This window comes from Belonocnema kinseyi, chromosome 3, assembly GCF_010883055.1.
Source record: "Belonocnema kinseyi isolate 2016_QV_RU_SX_M_011 chromosome 3, B_treatae_v1, whole genome shotgun sequence".
NCBI lineage: Eukaryota > Metazoa > Arthropoda > Insecta > Hymenoptera > Cynipidae > Belonocnema > Belonocnema kinseyi.
Genome location: NC_046659.1, coordinates 157,873,126 through 157,878,622, shown reverse-complemented (window position 1 = coordinate 157,878,622; position 5,497 = coordinate 157,873,126).

The following is a 5,497-nucleotide window of genomic DNA, read 5'->3' as shown; positions in this document are numbered from 1 at the left end:
ATAATTCTATATTTGTACCGACTGTACTATACGGTAGCGAGACATGGACTTATCAAGAAAAAGATAAGAGTAAGATTAACGCAATTGACATGAGATTCATGCACATAAATGCGGGAAAACCCTGATGAGAGAAATTTAAAATGAAAACAATTAAAATTACAGTGTAATTATTTTCTTTTAGAAGCGTAAAAATAAAATAATAATTATTAAAAGAAACAAATTCAAATTATTTAATTTTAAACGTTTTAAATGAATCACTTATGATTCGGTGATACATTTTTGCAGCTTTAGGATATAAATAATTTAAAGCTGCAATAAGCAGATCATTTCATGTCAAACCTCATGAAATTTGGAATAAATGTAAAGCCTTTGAAATCGAAATTTTTTTATAAGGGGAGGAATTTTAAATTGAAAGGTTTTAATATACTTCTTATTTCAATTTGAAAAAATGGTTCATATTTATAACATGGCCTTAGCTAAACTGTAGAAGCAAGCCATAATTTCCTTTGATTTTCGAAAATGCTTCTTACACTTTATAGCTGTTAAAAAAATCATATAACACTAAATTCACAAATATTTAAAAAATGGAACATTTCACAATACATTTGTCTAGGTCTATAAGGAAATGAGGAATTTTTTAAATGAGTTTTTATAAGGAAATTACTTTTCTCAATAATAGATTTTATGCTTTCACGATGATTCATTTTGATAAAATGAGATATTTCGGGTTTCACTCGTGTGTTTATTTAAATTTAAATAAAACTTAGTTGTATCTTCAAATTCACTTTTCTACTAATTTAAAAAAAAAAAATAACTTAAATAAAAAATAAACTTTTTAATTCAAATTTGTTATTACTATTTTATATCCACCTCTTTGCTACATTTTGGGCCTAATTTTGATTTCAAAAAGTCTTTAGAGTTTTCGAATTCCTTCAAGACTTTTTCTACTCAATTAAAATTATTTTTCCATTCACTTATAAAGTAAAATTAGATTATTACCATTTTGTATTTCAAATGCACTATAATTTAGAGCGACCGAATAGCGTCAGCCAAGATGGCCGACGCAACCGCGAATATTCAAAATCAACGTCGAGGTCGACTTTCAAAATGATCTTCGTTTGTTTGGGATCGCTACTGCATTGCGGCCGTTGAAACGACCTCCTGAAAAGTTGGATGGTAGCGAAAAGAAAAACACTTTACCCAAAAGGATTATAATAACGAATTAACTAGTTTATTCAAAATTGTTCAAATATGAATTTAAATTGTAGAGTAACGCACTAACAAACAGTTATAAATTACTTACTCAGTAAAATCACGAACACGACTGATCCGTTAGATTTTATCTTTAATAATCTTGTAAGTACCTTTTACTTAGAATTTTCTAAGAGAAGAGAGAAGTGAACAACTCAGAAGTCGACGAAGCTGTGCTTTGGCCGTGCTCTTGGCCGCTGCCATTCCGCGGTTTTGCTGGGCCATAGCGAGTTAAGGGCGGTGATTCACCCCCGCTTAACCAATCGCAGTCGCTGGAACTATCCCCTACAGCAGCGATTCCCAAACTTTTTATGCACTTTCTGGGGAGACACTGGACGCTAGTCGTTCGTGCTCGGTTGCTTGCTTCGCTGACCTTTTCGTTGTTAGAGAATTAGAGCCGTTTGAGAAAAATGAAAAGTTGGTTAAATATTAATCAATAGAATCTTAATAAGTTCCGTTAGATTTGTTAAATTATCAAATAAACGTTAAAAAAAGGTAGAAGAAGATCGGATAATAACTTCAAGAGTTATCGCACTTTCGTTGCATTCACAAGATTTGTAAATATTTCATTTATTAGTTCGGAGTCTTTATAATTTTAGTTATTGCAAGTTCATAACAATGAAAGGGTCATTCGTGGTAGGTACAAGAAAGTCGAGGAAAGTAGCCTTCTGCTCGCAGCGGGGAGCCTGCATCGGAGCCTGCCTAGCTGCCCGGCCCGGGGTGGCATCCCCCTGCGGCGGCAGCCTCATCGGCTGGCGGCACTAGTTTGGAAATCGCTGCCCTACAGGATTTTCTCTTTCTGTCTCTATCGCTAAGAGCCCACGGGTCACTCCCTATAGTTCGCTGGAATGGAAAGGTCGTTCGGTTACAGTTTTCCGAGGTACACAAGAAACTCGAAACAAGAAAACGTTTTTTCCTTACATAGCCGGAAGAGTCAAACTGCGTAGCCAAGGCCCCTGGGTGAGTAAATCCCAACCACGTGTGGCGGTACATTAAGTGGTTGTCGTGAACGTTGTCTAAGATTTTGTGAAAACCAATAAAAAATAAAGAAATGAGCTCTGATGAGAACCAGGGACCAATTTTATGTCAAATAATAGATTTGCTCTCATTTTATTAGATGGGAAAGTTAAAAGTTTTAAAATTGAGGGTGGTCTGTTTTGAATTTCTCTAGTTTACAGCTTGCAGATGTTTATTTATCGCTGGACATGACTTGCTCGGACGTCGTAAATTTGTACGGTTCCCTTTAACGTGGGAAAGGGACCTAGTGAGTTTCTCAAGAGCTATATTTCTTCTTGCGTTTCTAAATTTAAGCTTTTAATATTATAAATACACAAACACATATGTATATATATATATATATTCTTACGTGTATTGAAAATTCCTATAAATTCAAGTTATTCGGGTTGGTCGGTGAGGCAGTTATTTTGTACATCTACGAGCGCTGCCTTTATAAAATCAAACCTGAGTCACAACACGTTACATATACTAGATCACAAACTTGCCTGCAGCGCTAACTACCGGTATGTGATGCAACTAATCTCATGCCGTATCTAGGACCTATCTTTGCATAAATGTGAATATGCATAGAAACTAATCCGCGAGGGTTCGCTAGGGGCTTGGCTTTTTTGAATAGTGATGGGATATCGAAAAAAATATCAATATTATCGATATTTTTTATTTTAAATAAAGAAATAATTATGATGCATGTAAACGGTAGGTATTCATTTGAACTAAGTCACAAATGAACTAAAGCCCATTTGAACTCAAACAGTTGAATAACGATTAATATTTTTGGCCTGTAGAAAAAGAGAAGATAGATGGGATGTTAGTTGCTTTAAATGGTAGAGTTTATTTCAATTTGTGGCGTTATGTGGCGTTATGTGACGCGGCGTGTACAATCCTTGATGATTAAATTTAAATCTTGTGACAGGCAGTGAAAATAGAAAATAAGGGAACTTGTGCTCATGTCAAATCATTATTTTCGAAAATACTTCATTAATAAATTTTCCAGGGTACGTAACAATGAAAGTTTAAATAATTTACTTAGTTAATATTAACAATAGTTGAATATAGTGTACAAATTTGAAAAATGTATTCGAATTGAAAGCATGTTAAATAATATTGTTTCGAACCTTTATATTTTATAACTATTTAGAAAACGTGATAATTATAAGTGCTTTCTGATTGGAAATATTAAAAAACGTAGAATTAAAACTTGAAGCGTTAAAAATTTAAGTCTTATCAATGAATCAATCATTGTGGTCTCGAAATAATTTTGAGGTTAGATTAGGACAAATAATTTTTCGCGCAAACAACCCTCTTTCATTAACTATTCTTTTATTATGATTGCCATGAGCCTGAAGGATTAATATTTTCATTTGTTGCGAAATTTCTTTCATCTTTCTGAAACATTTTCAATCTCAAATATTTAAATTCTTTTTAACATTTAAAAAAAAATTTCTAAAATCTTTTGCAAGGTTTAAAGTCTCTGAAATAGTTTGAAATCCTTTCAAATATTTTTAAAATAATTTGAATCTTTGCATATAATTTCAAAATATTTACAATCTTTCTGAAATGACAATAATATTTTATTATTCTCTTGGAATGTCGAAAATATTTTGGAATATATCAAACCAATACAAAATACTTAAAAATCTTCCAAAGTCTTTGAAACAGTTTTCGATACATGAAATATTTCTTGAATCTTTTCCAATATTTCGAATCTTTGCAAAATCATTTCAATATTTTCAATCGTTGAGAAATGTTTTAAATTATTGTAACATTTTCTTCATCTTTTTTAAATATGTAATATGTGGTATATTTATAACTATTTGTATATATTTTTACTTTTTGTAAAGATATTCTAATATATTTAAAATATTTTTTTTTGAAATCGTTCAGAATCGTTCTGAAATCTTTTTCATTAATTGAAATACTTTGTAATCTAAGCAAGCAGCTGAATGGAAATCTGAGCCACCGAATCTACAGAACTCGTGAACGTAATCATCTTCCGCTAGAGGTCCACATCACCAATCGCAAAAAATGAGCTAGAGATATCAACTTTATTTTTAAATTAGTATCATATGCTACGTTTTGTTGATTAATTACATTACTTTCATACATTTCTATTTATTTAAACAATCTTTTTTTTCTCCAGCAGTTTCTGTTAGATAACTTAAAAAAGGTAATAGAATAGAGGATAAAAAATTATTTTTCTGGCTGCGTAGTGTGTATAAAGAATACGTTACCACTTTTTAATTGTCTAAACAAATATAATTTGCCCTCTAGAGTATATAGTTGTCCTCTAGAGTGAAAAAACAATTTGCGATGCATTTTTGGACCACATTAGTGTACTCCATATTGAAAGAACTTAGCTTACAAAGTATTTCAAGTAATGGAAAAGATTTCAGAACGATTCCGAACGATTTCCAAAAAAAAATATTTTAAATATGTTAGAATACCTTTATAAAGAGTAAAAATATATACAAATAGTTATAAATATACCACATATTACATATTTCAAAAAGTTGAAGAAAATGTTAAAATAATTAAAAATATTTCACAGCGATTGAAAATATTAAAATGATTTTGCAAAGATTAAAAATATTGGAAAAGATTCAAGACATATTTCATGTATCGAAAACTGTTTCGAAACCTTTTGAAGATTTTTAAGTATTTTACATTTATTTGATATATTCCAAAATATTTTCAATATTCCAAGAGCGTAATAAAATTTCATTGTCATTTCAGAAAGATTGTAAATATTTCGAAATGATATGCAAAGATTTAAATTATTAAAAAAATATTTCAAAGGATTTCAAACTATTTCAGAGATTTTAAGCCTTGCAAAATATTTGAGAAAAATGGTTAAAAATGTTAAAAACAATTGAAATATTTTGATTGAAAACGTTTCAGAAAGTTGAAAGAAATTTCGCAACGAATGAAAATATTAATCATTTGGGCTCATGACAATCATAATAAAAGAATAGTTAATGAAAGCGGGTTGTTTGCGCGAAAAATTATTTGTCTTAATCTAACCTCAAAACAATTTTGAGACCACAATGCTTGATTCATTGATAAGACTTTAATTTTTAACGCTTCAAGTTTTAATTCTACGGTTTTTAATATTTTCAATCAGAAAGCACTTATAATTATCACGTTTTCTGAATAATTATAAAATATAAAGGTTCAAAACAATATTCTTTAATACGCTTTCAATTTGAATACATTTTTCAAATTTTACACT